Genomic DNA, 18,643 nt, shown 5'->3' with positions numbered 1-18,643 from the left:
TTACTTGGCTTCTATATTCAGGTTACTTAAATCAACATATATCAGGAGAGGCTCTGTAGTAAATTGTCCATCCAGTAAATAACTGTAAATCTAAGTATGCGTTGCCAACATTGATGAGCAGAAAATGGGATGAGCAGCATTAGGAGACGATAAATCCTCACATCTGAAGGATTATGGTTATTTTGACAAATGCTAAATGCTTTTCAAATAGAAATGTAATTGCATGGTGAATATTAAAGTCAGCGAAAGATGATCTTTTTGGAAATCCAGCATAGACCATATTACAATGAAAGACTTTAAGTTGCCTTTCAGATTTATTTTTTATGCCGACCTTTTTCTCTCTGCTGATTACTTCTTAAACCTCACTGGGAAGGGACTAATGGTCTGCTCTCTGTAATATTTGTTGTATGGTTTATTAATTATTATCTTTTATTGTGCAAAAATCCTTCCTAGGTTTTCACGCACATTCAAAGCATTAGTATTAATGAATATGTACAATACTCAAATCTTAATTTGTGTTGTAGCCACAATATGTGCTACATAATTTAGTTAATCCATGCTAGTTTTTTCATGCTAATCAACTACCAGGGAAGGGGGTCTTATGTGTGGCCGTTGCCATTCAGCATCCATGGTGTGTGTGTAGCCTAATAGACAGTGATGATAATAGAGGCTTGTCTGCGCTCCCCCGCCGCAGCGTTGACCACTGAGTGAATTATCCTGCTGACAGGGAGCAGCAGCACAGCTCGGGCCGAGGATGTTGTTAATATGCCAATGAGAGCTCGGGCCTCCCGTGCCAGTCTCAGGCATGCTGGCATGGTGCAGCTGCCTATCACCTAATTGGGAATCATTTAGCTGCAGCTTGACCTACATTCAGAGCAGTGCAAAGTGTGTGGGGGGGGGGGTACATATGCAAATGTTTAGCTCAGGAATTAGCATTAATTGTTTTGTGCTGTGTCACATGGGTTTCTATTATTGTCCTCCTCTACATCTGCAGCAAAGTGCATTAGAGTGGGCCAGTTGAGTGCTTTGTTGAAGAACTGGCCCTTTTGTTATAACATTTCCGATAGAGATTTTTTTTATGTAACATTAAGGTTTCTATTATACTCTACATGCTTAAGGTTCTATGCCGTTGTTCTGACGTCTCATGTTCTCATGTGCTTTGATGTCAGAATGTGGATAAACATTGACTCTGTAAACACGGTGTTATATGTGTTTAAACAACACATTGACACCTCCATCCATTTGCACTATAACAAAGAGGCATATTTCAGGCAGATGAATAATTCAATATGTACTGTATGCCTGTCTATCATAAAAACGTATGTATAAGCTAAAAAGTGATGTTAGGTGCTAGTGAGAGATGTACATGCAGTTTACAAGTGTCAAAAGTGTCATAATTGATAAGTTTCGCACCAAAAGCTACTATTTATAGCTGATTGTGCAATTATGTTAATTGTTTAAAAGCGATGACATAAGCAGCACAGCACCTTGTCTGCCAAAATGTGTCCAGACTTTCAGAGTTGTTAATTTCCCCTAGTCTCAAGTCGGAAAAATGAGAAGCTTATTTCAGACTATATTATTGTATATATTTTTTATATTTAAGGGCACATTTACCAAGGGGACACAAAAGTAGTATGCATTTTCTTTGGTGGAATCAGAGAAAATAATTCCCCAAATGTCTCATGTTTTTACACATTGGTGGTGAATAACTAGACAGGTTTCAGAAATTCTGTGAAATCACCAAATGACTTGCTGTGTGCTAAACCGTGTTGAGCAGAAATGCTCACTAGAAGTGGTCGGGCATAATTTGTGATATAGCCTGAGGGGTGTGGATTTCAGTGCTTATGTTTTGCTGAGGGCAGACTAGAAGTGTATGACGCCCACAGAATCACTACAGGCCAATTTCTGTCTCTACATCCAGCTCACTGCAATAGATTTTCTCCAAATTGTATCTATTGCTGATTCCCACTGCGTTTTATGTTTTATGTAATTTATACTATTCTTTATCAAAGTTTAAGCCACTTCATTTTTTTGTATTATCAGCCCATAACGATTTAAACTTATATGAGATAAAATAACAGGTGACAAACTGCAGACCAACTGATATAATTCTTATCATTTTAAACTCAACAGATTTCCAGTGATGGGTGACATTAGCTCAGAGGGAGATGCAACAACAAGGGAAGCATATGATCAAATTGAAATGGAATCCCACCTCAGGTGTAAATGCTTTCTACAATGTAAATTTAAAATAAGGTGTAGGAGGAATGGTTTAGTGTCCCCAGTTCTTTTTCTTCTCTCTACCTGAGGGTAAATAAGTTGAGCTATAGTTTAAACAGTTAACATAAAGTGAGGACAAGATCGGACCGATGCCAGATGCTGGCTTTATTACTTTGGCCATTGGCCAGTGACTCACTGAATAATGACTTACACTTGTCAAGAGGAAACAAGGCTATTCTCAGATAGCCATTGTAATCAAGAGATTTGAATTCATCTCACATTTATCCGGTTGGGTGGTGCAGAACTCGATTGGTAAGGACTTCCTGAGCCATCAAAGTTGAGGAAAGATGGTGATCGTGCCTCCGGCGAAATCCAACTGAATGCGGCGTTCAGCCCTAAGCAGCTCCGCTGGCGGCCGTCCAAGCTACGCTAGCCAATGACTCACCTCTCTAAGAGCTCCATCCACAACAGCCAGCATCTCCTCAATATTCCTGATTAAACCTGAATGCTCACTCTGCTCGGGTCGGCCAAAAAGGCTTTTATTCTTTTCTTTTAATCTATGTCAAGACACGTAACGGATACGTTTGGAGTGAACTGCTTTAGAAATGCAGATATTTAAATGTTTTATCTTGCTCATCAGAAACGGGAAATACACTGAATTTGTTTTACTTGAATGTTGTGTTGATTTGTGATTTACACTATCACATTTTTTTTATTTATCTGAATATAATTACTTTCAACTGGAGACTTCATCACACTTGTTAGGAGAAATGTTTTTACTCATCTTAATCATTAGTTGACGTTTTTAATATGCAGTGAATGACAATGAGGGAGAAAAGCTGTTTAATATCTGGCACAAAAACACTGGAGGAGGAAACGTTTAAAAATCGGTTGTCTGACTTAAAGATATTAAGACGTTGTAGGAATTTTAAAAAGCAACACTTTGTAAGAGTGTTTTTATAATCACTAGACCAGACTCATCTGTAATTATGAAGTCTTAAAGCTGCCACATTCATTGATAATATTCAGCCATACCAGGGCTGCTTTCAGGCATCTACACTGTTCATCCAGATTATTTGTGGCTTGGTCATGTTGGTCAGTGAAGGTCCACGAGTCACGAAAGGTATTAAAGCAGTTCATTAATTCTATTAAAACTATTTTATTTTCATTGAAATTTAATTATTCATAAATACATACAGAATGCCATCGTATCATAGTTTAAAGGTTGGGTTGGTTATTTGTTTCTGAAACATTTTTTTTATCTCCTCTGCTGAAATCCTCTTCACATCCTGATAACCATCAATAAATAAAGTTATCTGAAAAAAAGCTGGTGTCTGTGGCCTTGGCAGTGGCACCTTGTAACAAGCAAGACCGATCCTCAAATGAAATGATTGGCTGGTGAACCTGTCTGTCACTAACTGTCCTGCCTGCCTTGCTCTTACTACACATTTCCGGAGTTTTCAGCTAAAGAGACATAAGCTGCTGAAGCACAGGCGACAGCTAGAGGCTAACGAGCGAGTCATGGCTTCTTCGGTCAGTTATTCAAAGTGTAGCCTGCTCTTGTGCTCACTTTACACTTTAACAATAAACACCATAATCAGATGTTATTATGACACGTACAAGTACTTGAACTTTACTTTGTGTTTGTTTATGAGACAGTTTTTAAACCCATTGGAAAAAAGTCCAACGTTTTATGCGCAGATCCCCTACTACATACAACACAACACAAGACGTGAACCACACAGCCAGGACATCAGGGTTAAAGTGACTGGAACGATCTGGATTCATGAGCCGACATCATTCATTAATTACTGAATAAATGTGATCATTTTTTGATCGAGCGACTGAGACGGACAAACACACGCCACGACAAATTCTTCCTGCAGATTATGACGCAAAACAGTGTTTTAACCTCATGTTGCAGAAGATGCGCCCCCCCCCCCCCCCCCCCTTTTTATCCATGAACATGAATATGAATTCAACTGGTTTTTACAAAGATCAAGTGTGAGTGATTAGAAAAAAGCAGAGGAGCAGATACTCTTGTTGACTTCTGGCCGCAGAGCCCCCGCTGCTGCATAAAATCCTAGAAGAAACAATGACGTTTGTTTATTAATTCATATGTACATCACACTTGTAGTCCTCTGCAGTGAACAGCCTCACTGACTTTTAGAACAGAATGAAATGCAAAGGGGTCCAGAAAAAAAAGAAAAAAAAAGAGGGATCAACAGGTCAGTTTTTTCTGGAATGCATCAAGACTGGCTGATGCGATCAATGAAATGCAAATGTTCCATCGTTATCTAACATAAATGCTCTACCCTTCACCTCATGACCATCAGAACAAAGATAAAATAATTGCCACTATGATAACTTTCCAGATATTGTTGTCTGAGAGTACAACCGAATATTTGTATATGAGAGCGTGCCAAGATATACAGCAGAGCAGATGACGATCAGGAAAGGTCGATAGGCCATTTCATACTGTGATGTGTGGCGCCCCAGCTTCCAGCAGCTGCTGTTTCAATGAATGCCACTCTATGTCACGAGTGCTGAATCGAACAACTCTGTCGAACTCCTCACACCCAATGAATTCATATAATGAACAGTACAGCATTTGTGGCGTGTGACTTCAGAGGGCTGATCTGGAGCAAGTCATCTGTTTCAATTCTACTGCACAACATTTAAAAGCTGCAGATATACCACCCTCTCCACTGTAAGTGAAAAAAATTGCCCATGAAATAGGAATGATAGTTTAATTCATGCTGAGAGGTTCCATGTGGATGAAATGTGAGTGTAACTTAGAGAACTGGGGGCTGAGAGTGCATTTTATGTAAGTTACAGTTGGTGATAGTTCAAGCAAAACGCAGGAAAAGGCTTCAACTGACTAAAGTGTTTGAGGAGGAGGCAATAAAAAAAAAGGCTGTGATGTACTGTGTTTTTGTTTTTTTTATCGAGTTCAACACTTAATTTGCTGCAGGCAAGTAATACTGCATATATTTGTGTGTATGTTTATGTATGCTTTTTTATAATGCAAGCATACAAATCTATATCATGAACCAAAAGAATTCCATGCATTCTTTTTAGAAAATGAGATTTCCAAGTATCCACTTATTGGATGGAAATGTGGCAATATTACAGCACTCAGGCCAAGCTGTTGCAATACCGCACACGTTTTTTCAAACTGGACCTCCTACACAAGTGTCTTGGACCTGGATGTTATGCTTAATCACTCGCATCAAGTGTATTTGCTTATTGAAAGGAGCTGTTTCAAACAGAGACAAGCCTTGACATTACTTAACGCAGAATGCACATTACGACAGAAAACGATAAAATACTTTTCATGTTTGAGACACAACAGATTCAAAGGGACACAACAAACAAAACAGTATCTCTCAAACTTTGCGTTGCAGTTGTTAACGTATCTGCTTTTGAGGATTTTGAAAAACAACCCTTCAATAATCACAAAATGCTATTTTTAGTACCAAAGAAAGACGTGTAAGAGGTCATGAGTCTTTTTATCCCTTCTGGACTATTCATACTCTTAAAGTGAGAAGACCTATATATAATAATAGCACTATACCTTTTCAAAAAAAAAAATTATTTATCTATTTACAGATCTGTCCCCAGAGCTTCGCAGCAATGGGCAAAAGAAAGAAATAATTGTATATCTCAGTAACTGCGGTTCTTATTTCGAGCTGAATAAACTTGTAGTTTAGACTAAGGTTGTGAATGCACACAGGAGCGATGGAGACAGAGGGCTATTGTCTCAACCCGCCGACCAACCAAATTTATATTGACTTTACCACTTACATGTTTGTTTCTATTGCGATAATTGGACAAAACAAGTCCTCGATGTAGCATTTCCCCCTTGATACTTTGTAAAGAGAGCTCCCAGGTCCCACACACACTTATCTCATTTCGCATTCAGAGCATTGTTGCTCATGAATTCATTATTAAGTCTGTTGAAGTACTGTGCAAAGTTCATCTGTTTAATTAGACAATAGAGTGTTTTCAACTAATCTTCCTCTTAAAGTGGGGAACAAATAGACCCTGATAGTCACAGGAAAAAATAGAATACAGCCTTTAAATAGCTCAGTCTCAGCCGTGACAGCTCTGTCAATCTGGACATTAACAGATAGAGAGAAAAAACAATCGAAAAGCCATTTCTGACTCTAATCAACTTTAAGCAAATAGAAATAATGCAAGACAACCTATTTAAAAATAGATGTTCTGCTCCTAACTCTTATTGCAGAAGCAGAGAGGTGAGTATCATAGCCGCGAGAAGTTGACTGTCATTGTCCCAAGGGTTTCACGTGTCCTATGTTCTGATCCTATGTATATTAATGTTCCTGTACACTGTATTGTGTCGCGTCCTCCATTTCAAGCTGCATGAGTGCATCGTATGAGAGCATTAATAGACATTAGGATATTAATATCTATATCACACAGGCTGTGATGCAGCTTTATGCCATTTAATTGACATAATTCAGACCACAGTAGTACCTAAAACTAAGGGGGTCTTTGAATCAGCAAAGTGCTTGTAATGTAATAAGCACTCTCTTCTAAATGGAGCCTTGACTCCATTTAAAAGAGGGCAGAAAATATGTGTGCACTCTTGCTTAAGGCTTTCATCTTGCATATAAATTACTCCAGCTGAAAGTGGGTGTTAAAGCACCACAGATTTCGGGTCTTAGGGCGTGCACTGTATCACTGGCCGAGGCTGCATTAATGACAGCGCGGTGCCAGGGCTGCATGAAGTAAATTAAGCCAATTCCTAATAATCGGAGCGCAGATAAAATGTTCAAGCCCAGGCTTTTTTGGCAGACTCAGAAAGCTTACGTGTGCTTCTGTTCTTTTTCTCCCTTCTTCCCGTTTCTGCGTCCTGTCTCTGTCTAGATACCACGGCAGCTGAGTGCTCTGACGTTGTACAGGTGTGAGCCTTTGCTTCTGGATTACTGCCATGCCCACCTGTCACTGCAGCTCAACGTGGGCATGGAGCCCCCAACTCAGGCGCCTGGAGGTCCGGGGCCAGCCGGGTACCACCCGGGCCTAATCCCCTCCAAGCCTGTGCTGCCTTGCCCCCAGACCCACTCCCTCCACCAGTGAGCTGTGCACACTGTGATTCACTGTGTCCAAAATACTGTCCGTGTGCTGCACACAATCAGTGGACCACCCAAATGAGACACCAGTCTGCGTGGGAGGGAACTGGGACTGGTACAGAAGCAAAAGAGACAATTCATACAATGCAGAAGATCCTGGAACCAGGGTAATGAAAATTCAAATATTTCTCCCTGGAACTAACGGGGTAGAGCGGTATTGATTAGTGAGCATATGACCTGCTTGACCCGCAATGTCCTCCATTAGTAAGGATGCTGAACAGCAGCATGACTTTCCACGCTCTGCTCTGCCTCTTGAGGAGTACTAAGGATAATAATTGAATGATTCTTTAATCTCATTAAACATATTTCCTCCACCTCTCCTAATCTGGGCACCTCTTGGCTTTACGTCAGGTAAAGTAATCAAATGCAAAATGCTATAAACAGAGCAGGGAAACAGCACGATAAGCAAATAAGTGGCAGAACAAATGAAAGATCAGCCAATCTAAGACGTCTTCTGCTGCTTTTTCTAATCACGCTGTCAGTAAGAGGTCCCTCCCTGACTCAAGTCCCTGTAGCGTTTTTCAACTTGAGAAATGAGCCACTCAAATGCAATTACCCGAGACGAGAGAAACGAGTCAGAAAAAAGTGGACACTAATTGTCAAATACAATGTACAGCCTATACATCTTGCTGGCAGTAAGTATAAATTACATGGTGACTTTTGATTTCTTTAATGATTTGTGATGTGGATCACATTATGATTCATTTAATCAAGCTGAGAGACGAACAAACGGAAAATAAACACAGAGAACAGATCTTGCTGCGCTGGGATGTGCAGATATTTACTTTCATCAACCATTTTAATCACTTGTAGTTAATGGTTTTTGTTCTTGAAAATGTGATATTCAACCAATTATCTGACTCATATACCCAGATGTGTGGTTTTTACGAGATGTTATATGATCATATTTGGTAAATAAACTGTGTTAAGTGAACAGTAACAGTATCTTTCATCAGGATCGGTGGTATCAGCCCAAACAACTGTCTGCTGTATTTAGACAGTGCGTAGGAGGCTGACGCGACTGAAGAGCACAGCACTGAAGGCAAGACTGTATAATAATGATGCCCGAGTGATCAAGACCCTGATGGTACCTTTCACTTGCTTTTGTCCTCCTCCTGTGACCGTCTGTGACTGTTATCTGATGTAAAACAGTGTATTCAACTCATGGGCTTTTATACCAGGGACGCAGCCTGTGTTCAACACGGTACCCAATTAAGGTTCTGGATATCAATAGACAGTGACTCCATGTTCTTCACACATGCACAACACAGTGGGCCATTAAAAGTTAAAAGATAAAATTGGAGCATTTGTCAGCAGAGAATTGACCGCTAGCTAAACCCTTCTCCTGAACAGAAATAGTCCAGTCATAGCAGATCTTTCAAGGTTTAAATGTACGCACATGTTGAAACATTGTGCCTTGACCTGTAATGCACCATATTAGAGTTAGACAAGTTAGAAAAGTTCAATTTAGTTTAAAAAAAAACTGAAAAAAGAGCGAAAATGTCCCCAACATTAACCCTAACCCTCTTCAACTGTGTTTGTATCTGCTGTATTTAAAAAAAAATGCAAATGTTAGTATACCTGACTAAATAGCATATTAGCTAGACAGGTACTGATCATACTGAGACCAAGGAGCTTTTAATTAGTTAACTAAGATGGAGTCTACTTCCTCCCACTATTCAGAGTCTACGCGTTCACGTTGATGCACTCGCTTTACGGATCAAGAGTCAGTCCTATCTGTTAGTTATGATGTTTCCCCCTAATAGCATCAAATAACAAAATAAAAGCATTTGCCAGAAATATGAGCATTTGAACAAGCATCAGTCTTATAAGAGCTATACCTAAAATGACCAAAACCCTCTTTGCCCCAGCCACTTATATGAAGGAGGCAAGGTTTAGGGTTTACACTGCAGTTGTATTTTGGCATCACTTTTGTAAGCTGTCATGTCGTCCATCTTTTTTTTACAGTGTATGCTATTTACCCACTGCATGGAAGCCAGTCTTGGATGCTGACATAGTGAGGTAACGTTATTAGCTCTGTCCTCTCGGTATTTTTCAACAGCTGTTGTGCTGTTGGATTTGGGGACATCATACAGCTACATCTACCAAATCCTCCACCAGAGAGATCATTATTTTCAGCACCGTCCTCTTCTGAATTTCTCTTTTAAGGTTAAAAGTGACACGTACTTTACTTCACACAAGTTCGAAAATACAATCAATAATGCATAAATATAACTTATGTCTTGCTTTGCATAGCCAACACTGTTATATTAGATTTGTTATAAAAAAATAGATATATATCCAAGACAAGGGCTAACTTGATACACTGAGATAACAAGCTTCGGCTTCAGTGTTTTAGCAGAATTTTATTTCCGGCTGTGTACACATTCAAATTTGCAATAACATTTAAATGTTGCTAACAGCATAATTTCAACAGGGAAAAATCTATATTCACCGTAACGACATGAGAGGCCTATTTTGTGTTCTACTGTTTAAATAAAGGACCTATTGATTGAAACATTACCAAGAACACTGGCAATTAAATCTGCCCAATTATCACTGCAAAGTTTAGCCAGCGGTCAATTACATGGTGCTGAATGTCTTTTCACAATGTTTCTTTGGTCATCAAACAAAATGTTACGAGCATGTGACATGAGACATCAATATCTTTCAAATTGATATATTTATTACATATTTGCTTTTTTGAATTTTATAGAGAATTCATTTCCTTTTATTTCCTGAGGGGGACATAACATGTTGAGGGATGTACAAAATTCTGCTACATTTCAAGGTCATTGTCAAGTCATGCATAAAGTGTAATCTGAATATTTTAAAGCTGATTGTGTCTGACATCATGATTACAAATGAATGGAGGTTTGACTGTGTGCATAATTGTATGTCAGATTTTCAATGAATCTTCAACAACAGACATTTTGTAAATGCTCCGCCTGGTGTACAAAAGTGCAGAAAATATATCAGCTTATGACACCTGCACGTTCTGACACATGACAGATTCATGCTGCTGGGGGATTAACTGCGCTGTCGCCGCACAGAGGAATCAGTCTAACGACACTGATAGAATGCATGCATGGCACTCTCATCACGTGTTCAGAAGAGTGAGAGAATCAGGACAGGGACGAGCAGGAGATGCAACAGAATAGACGTACGGGTTCACAGGCATTCACACCAGCAGGCCGATGACTTGAATCAATAACAACTTCTGAAGCAGTTCTGTCTCAACAAATTTACTCACAAACTAGGAAAGTAATTATGACATCCTAAATCAATTGTGTGAGTCATAGAAACACTAGAGAAGTAGGAAATATTGACAATCTGGAGATTGCCTGAACCAAGGCCATGCTGCTTGACGTTTTTCTACGTCACAAAATTATTTTGGGATGGGGAGAAACTTTTCAAATCACCAGATGCCGTCCTCTGAAACCTTGTGATTACAAAAGCCTCGAATACAAAATGAAATGAAATAGCCTCGAACAACACAAGCCTGCAACAATTTCGAGTATTCACATTTATGTCAGAGGTCACTCTGGAAAATCCTTTTGTAAAGAACTGTGTCTGAGCCTGCACAGTTCAGGAACAAAAAGCTCCAGACAAAGGATGACTGACATTATATCCCATAACAAGCTTAATTCAGAAAATTGAAAAGTGTCACAGTAATGGCAAGAGATGTTTTTTGGTTTGTTATTCACTTGACATTGTATCTATTTGGACAACATAGTGGTCCCTCTGACAATCTGTTGGCACTTTCTTGGAAAGCAGTTACAAGCTATTTTCTCGCTCCTTTGAGCTGTCAAAGTGAGCCAGACAATGTAACACTTTATATTAGGTGGGCTTAAAATCCTGTCATCCCTCATTCTGTTCCATTGATTTCATCCAGTGATCTTCCGTCTGTGGGATTCATCCAGAGAGCTCTCCACATTTACAAAAGTCATAAAAGCCCTATGAAGGAAAAGCCGGGGGGCAGGGGGGGGGGTTCGCTTTTTCATTTTACAGAGGCAAGAAAAATAACCTTTTAACCCTCACATACATTTAAGTATAAATGTTTTCAAACTATGTCAAATCTTTATCAGATTTACTATCATGAAATATACCATTGACTTTAACTATTAAGAGTAATTGTTATCGTGTAGGATGTTAATCAATTATTCAAACATTCTCAGTGTAATTTGAAATGAATCCCTCGGCTAATTGTATTTAAGAGTTAACCGGCTTCATTGGAAATAGATTTTGACAAATAATAATAACTCACTTATCATGAGTGGACTATTCAAAGAAAGCATCTGCTGATGTGACCTGTGCCTTAAACAAAAAGAGATTTCAGATTTACAGGCAAGATGAGCTGCATTGAATTGGCATAAAACTGCAGAGGATTACAAAGTGACTCCAAAGAGTTACAATATTAATGAATCCACAGTTAAAAAAACTCATTACAACATTATTTAGCTCAGTTTTAACTCACTCTGTAGGTGTCCAGCTGAGATGATTCCAAAGGCACACAGCAGAATGATGTAGAAAAGAGTAAAGCAGTAAAAGGCTTAAATTGGAGCTGGATAACGTCACTGTTCATACACAGTCACACACAATAAAGTCCCATAGACAAATCCTGGTTGGATGGAGCACAGTGTCCACGGCAGGACGGCACAGAGAGACCACCGCTCTCTGAAGAAAACCATCGCAGTGTGACTGAAGTATTTCTACAATGGTACTGAGAGAATATTTTGTGGGCTGATGAAACTAAAGTTGCTTCTAGAAATGCATTGAATTTCCCTGAAATTGTCTGGAGGAGCTGTGTGAGGAGAAAGATTTCCAAGTAAGTTTTTCCTGATAATTGTCTCACATCTGACCCGGGCAATCTCCAGCTGCGTTGCTCAAATGTGAAGACACTTCATGACTGAAAACAACTTTAGGGTGCATGCAGCACTATGTGTGACATAAAGGGGGAACTACATGGAAACATGAAAACATAATCCCACAGGTGAAGTGATTTGATTGAGCATCTCTGGTTTAAAAGTGTTGCTGCCAAAGGAGGTTCAATCATTTATTAAATTCAACCTTTAAAGACATTTTGATTATAGCATGTTGTGTTTTTGTACACTTGCGATTCAAATGATCAGATCACATTCTACAAAACATTAAGAAAAACTAGATGATTTCAAAGGGTTCATTTCTTTCAGGGCTGTTTTTTTGCGCTTCTTTGCAAACTCTTTTGTGGTTCAAATAACTCTTTGCACCTGTTTATTCGAATGAAAAAATCTAGTAACACTAGTTGTTTTTGCTCATTGTGTAGTCTGCTATCTCCCTCAGAGTGGTTCACGAAACGAATGAGATTATTTACCTTTTAAAAGAGTAACAGCTGTTTGCTTCATGTCAGACCTTGCAGAGGAAAAGGTGCCTTCATGTTCGGCTGCACCTCCAGCAGCAGTGTATTCATCTTTGTCTCTTGCTCCGCTTCACCCTGGAGTTTATGGTGTGTTTGAAGTATTTTGATTTTAAGGTCAAGTTTCTGTGTGTCTACGCCGGCATGCACGTTGCCCTGTCATTTTAGAGTTTTGTTGCAGCTGCTGCCGGGAAGGGCAGCTGTGAACGCTTTTGATTTCCCTGGAGAGTTACACTACTGCTATGTCCACACTTTAAGATTACCTTTCCCATCTCACAGGCCCACTATGACACTGGTGCAACTAGAATATTTTTAAACTGTCCCTGAAATCACGAGGCAATCGACTACTTTCCTGATACTTTTCATGGTCAAAGGTGCATCCACTTTTTAAATGTCCCGTGACTCATAGCTGTGTTTGTCTCTTTTCAAGCCACTTTCATTATTGAGCCTTTTGAAGTAAAAAAAATAATTAATATTAAGCTAGAGCAGCCGCCATTTCACAAATTAAATTTATCTTACAGTTGGATATTAGTTTTCAATTCTCTGTCGTGTCATTTAGGGACTGTGCAAACATTATCAGTGTGGAGAGAGTGGGGCTAAAACCTATTTTTCACTTAAGGCAAAAAGTAAGGCTTTCCCCATTGTGAAGGTTTTCTTTTAACCTTTTCTCTATATTATATATACAGAGTATGTGATAATATAATATTAATGTAACAATATTTATTCGGTGCAACTTAAATAAACATAGTAGACCCCAATTTAAACCTAATATTAATGGAAAATTTTATGTGTACCTTAAATGTACTGTAAACATCATCCATCCCTTCATAATCCATACATCTTTTGAGGGTTGCAGGTGGAGCTGAAGCCAATCCCAGCTGACATTGGGCGAGAGGCGGGGTACACACTGGCCAGGTCATATCGTATTACATCGAGAAACACACGCAGACACGGGAAGACATGCAGACTCCACACAGAAAGAACCAAGAACCTTCTTGCTGTGAGGATACAGTGACCTTTATGAACCAGGGCACAAGTGGAGGCTGTCTTTCTGTTTTTGTAACTATTTATGTAGCTTTTAACTGAATTACTAAGCAAGGCTGGAACAAGATATAGGCACCAGAAAAATATAAAGAACCCCCCCTGCTCTTTGAAGGGTTGGGGTTAGAAAGAAAGAAAGATGACAATACCCTCTCCCTTGCCTGACCTCCCTTTGCCCCCTGATTATTTTTGTAGAGACCCTTACACGTTGTCATCTGGTTAATCAGATACAAATCCTACTCACAAACACATCCACAACAAGGATTTCATCTTTACTCGGTGAAGATTACTACTTTAATCTAGCTCGGAACAGATTCCACAGCTCTCCAGAGCAGAGCAGAGCAGACACACCCACAAGAATCAGGTTTTTTCTTTCTTCAGCTGTACATATATATTTAGATATATATATTTGATTTCATATTTACAATTATTTATATTCTATTTTACACTATTATTATTTTTTTTTTAATTCTTGAGCATTGTTAGAAGAGAGCCTGTGACTCAAGCATTTCATTGCCAGTGACTGCTTAATTGTCTAATCTCTGTGCATTTGATAATAAAACTCTTGAATCGTGAATCTTGAATCTTGAAAAATGCTGGCTGATGCTTGAGTTGGAGCGTGTTGGTACGAGAGGTGAAAGAAATAGCATGAAAGAATAACTCAGTAAACAATTAAATTAAGCTGAAAGGACTGTGCCTTTCCGCTGTTTCAGTCACTGTCTCTGCTCTCGGTGCTGAGACCTGAGAGGCCGGATAACGCATTGTCAACTTGATGCTATTTAAATAGTTGCAGAATCCATCTCCATCAATGCCACACTCTGTTGAAAATACAAATCAATTATGCTGAGCAGAGGCGTAGTTAAGCCGGTATTGTGTCTGTGTGCATTGTATTAAAGGCTGACTGCCACTCACTTTACCAGACACACGCTCCCTTCAGGATTATAGTTACACTTCATGCTATGTAATGTGAAAATTCCCCATCAATCTACCCCATTCCATCTAATGCAATAAACCTAGTTTCACATTTAGGTTCGTTTTAGATTTAGTTCGACTTGTTTCAGGAATTCTTCCAACAAGAAACTAGCTCGAGCCAAACACCATCTCATAGATACAAGTTTTAAACTAGTGTGGCAATCAGTAGAGCGTTCATGTCCACCAAGGCCAAACCATCTCCATTAATTCAATCAAGCTTCACAGATTGAAATCTGTTCCCTAATTATGTCTGGTTGTTTTCATCAAGATCCTTTAATTATTTCCTGGGAAATCTGTGAAAATGGAAAAAAACAAGAACCCAAGGTAACAGGCATTGACTGAACTGACCGGTTTAACGAAATTTAAGTAAGTTAAGAATTAAGAAATAGGAATGACAAGGATATTTACATGTGTTATTCCTATCCCCATGAGTGAATACTTAGGAGTTATATCTTTCACTGAACCAAGGTCTGAATTGATAAGAGACATCTCCTCACTCTGCTATGCAGAGTTTTTCATTTAATCTCTGAGTTTTATACGAAAGCTCAGAAAATAAAATTATAACACTGAGAAGTCTTTCATCATTTTTGGACTCATTGATTCCTCCGGCACTTAAGCAGAGATTTTGGCTTGGTGGAGCAGTCGTCTTTTGCAATACTGGACCAGGCTCTACAAGAGTAAGCGCGTGTGTGTGTGTGTGTGAGTGTGTGAGTGTGTATGTGTGTGTGTGTGTGTGAGTAAGAAAGAGAGAGACAAAGTTTTAGATCTGAAACCGGATGATGTGATTATTTTTCAGCCTTCTACTTTGCAGCCAAGGTTCCGACCTGAAGAGGAGGGATAATGTACAATGTTATATTTAGCTATTTATTGATTCTGTAGCGACAGACAGGGAACCGATTAACAAACTGAGAGGCTGTAAGGTTTATAGAGCACTGTGCAGCATCTTAACAAACCTGAGGAGGCGAGTCTGCTTTAAGCCGTTGCACTTACATAGAACATCATTGTCCTCTCTCTCTCTCTGATATCACTCCAATGGAACTTCTTATTAAGACTAGCATAAGCTTGTCCATGTAGCTCATGTATCCTCCTTCCATTGTGATAAGTCTGGACCTGTTTTGTTAAAGGATTTAGAAGACGGCCTTGTCTATGTCAAAGCAGACATGGAGCCAAGTAAGAGTTCAGCTTGTTAGTGCAGCCATGGACAGCACAGCAATCTGGGTTATACAGAGTAGTTAGGCTACATAAAGGAGGAAGCAGTCTGAGATTTCGAGAATGAAGTCGTAATATTCCAAGAAAAAAGTTGTTAACAGCTGATCAGCCTATCACCTGCGTTAAAAAGAGGAAAACGGATACATTTTCTTAATGAATAGGTTTACCGATAACAAAACACTGGTGCATTTCCCTCTCTTTTTTTTTGGGGGATTTCTGTCCTTCCCAACTAAAACGCTGTGTGTTGTCAAACTGTGGTTCCAATCTTCTCTGTTTAAGCGCCTCTAAATCTTTGTTTGTTGTGTGGGCATATCCATTGCAGAGTTTATGAGTTTGCAAATGTAATGGTATGAATCTAGCCTTAATATTTTTGCTCATCAGCACCACATTATCATAAGTTTAGGAACTTTGAGAATATTGTGTAAGAAACTGAGTCTATTCTGAAGAAAGAGCCACAGAGACCTTAAGGAAGTTGCATCTTTTGTTGAGGAGAAAATGTTTGGTACTGGGTCTATAAATATATTCTTGTTCAAGAAACCATGCGATTGGTTAAAGATTTTGGACCATGATTTCACGACATTATTCCAGTGATGTTTTTATTCTTCTCATATTACAAAATTATTTAGAAATGTTGGTTAGGAATAAGGCGATGAGGCATTCAACTGCCTGAAGTGGAAATAGGAAATTGTAGCAACCATTGTTGTTTCTGCTAATAGTTTTAATGAGTGCTGTCAATGTATTTAGGTATTTCTATAACTCTGCTGCTACTTAAGGTGTTAATCCTCCTTTCATAATAATTATGCTGGTCCCCATGCACTGCTCGGTGCACAGATTGGCATTTGTACAGAGGAAAAAAGGTTGCTAGGCAATCCAATGCGTTCTAAGAAAAGGTCTGCATGAGATGTGGCAAAGACAGAGAGCTGGCAGTTGCTGGGTAAATTGCAAGTAGACAATCAAAGTCATATCACACTGAGCTGGGGAGTAGAATGAGAGGAGCAGACTGCTGAACAAAGCTGTTTACCTCCTGTCCCCACACATTGCAGCAAGTGCTGGATATCAACAGGCGACATGAACAATTAAGTACACTACATAAATTAGTCAGTGATTGATTATGTTGTTTTGAAAGAGAGGACGAGAGAGAGAAAAGCCCAGGATACATGACACCTTATTCAGGATATTACATGCTCATCCGTTATCCATAACTGACTCAGTTAGAAAGGCTTAGGATGTGTCTCTGAGCAAACTGCTTTGATTTTCACTGGGACAAGTGAAGGAGATGGCATAATTGGTTTCACACTCTATGGAGTCTGAGTGACTCCCAGCACCCCCCTCTCTCTCAAGCATCTGAAAAAAACCCCACCAGGAATAAATAATGGGCTGCTGATGAAAAGGCACAAATGTCTGACACCCGACCAAGTTCACCCACTGACATGGCACGCCGGGGCAGGCCGAATTTAGCCGTCTTTCAGTTTAATACACAGGTGTGGCTGTGTGCCCTGCAGAGTGTGGGGGGATTTATGGCTGGGAAGACTGTAGCTGTCATGTCCCTGCAGCAGCAGCACCACCACTGCTCAGCATCTCTGCCAAGGCGCAGTTTACTCTGCCAGCACTGCCCTTGCATCCCAATGAGCTGCATGCAGAAAGCGGCTAATGTTACAGCCTCTCATCATGTATCCAGGGATATGAGCTCAATTAACTCAACATAAGCACTGTCAATGGGGATCAAAACAGATACAGGTCCTCCTATTCAGCTGTGTCCATAATTAGAGTTCATGTAACAAACCAAGAGCAACATAGTAAAAACAAGGGCAGTATCAGATCAATGAGATTGATAGCGGTTATGCTGAATTTCTTTTGTTACGCATCTCTCATTTTTGCCTGTAATCCATCTTTTACTGACTGTATCCACTGGATGGGGCATTCGGGGTGATCTCCAGCGCCAAGAATAAAACCAGAGGATGCTCCATCAATTTTCGCTTGCTACACTGATTTACATCTCCCTGGCAGAAGGCAGTTCATGGCTTGCGGAAATCCGGCGTTTCCCCCTCTATTTTTCCACATGACTGGGAATCTGTCACGGAAGATGTAATCAAAGACTTCAAGGGAGGCTTTGGAGGGATCACTTCTGTTCCCGTTTAATTTGTTATCGTGACCAGAAATGAGTGAAAATAAGAAACCTTATGTAAAGTAACCGGCAGATCTGTTGCTATTAGAGTTTGTAATGATGAATGAGGATCAGAGAACTTTGAGCATGGAAAAGCCTCTTTGTGACTGGCAAGGTCTCACCCGTGAGTTATCTGTTTAGGTTACACACAAACACCTGGCAGGAGGGAAACTCATTAGAGGGATCGGAGCTGAGCGGTGCACAACACTCATGTCCCTGAGATCAGTATCACATTAAGTTGGTGTGTGTGTGACGCTCCTGTCCCCTCTGAAAGCAGATCCATTTTGAAGTTCTTTGTGTGACACAATTCGTAACACACTCCTTCAGAGATGAATCATGGATTTTACTATTGGATGTTGCTTTTGTTGCGATATCTTTTCGATGTCACATGTTAACATCACCCAGGCTGCAGATAAACGTACAGAATAAAAGCATTTGGAAATAAAGCAATTACAAATGTATTCAGCCCCTGAAATGTATTGTAGT

The 18,643-nt window shown here is 39.6% G+C and overlaps 1 protein-coding gene across 1 annotated transcript in view; it reads left to right on the top strand.

The window, feature by feature from the left end:
- Positions 1–7,220, top strand: part of LOC128437794 (leucine-rich repeat transmembrane neuronal protein 4) — a 42,582-nt gene extending 35,362 nt beyond the window's left edge. Inside the window, exon 3 of the mRNA XM_053420058.1 lies at positions 7,114–7,220. The gene's annotated coding sequence lies outside the window, so the exon portion shown is untranslated. The remainder of the gene's footprint in view (positions 1–7,113) is intronic.
- The last annotated feature ends 11,423 nt before the right edge of the window (positions 7,221–18,643 follow it).

Source organism: Pleuronectes platessa, chromosome 4 (assembly GCF_947347685.1).
Source record: "Pleuronectes platessa chromosome 4, fPlePla1.1, whole genome shotgun sequence".
In the NCBI taxonomy this organism is placed as follows: Eukaryota; Metazoa; Chordata; class Actinopteri; order Pleuronectiformes; family Pleuronectidae; genus Pleuronectes; species Pleuronectes platessa.
This window is presented reverse-complemented; position numbering and strand designations above follow the sequence as displayed.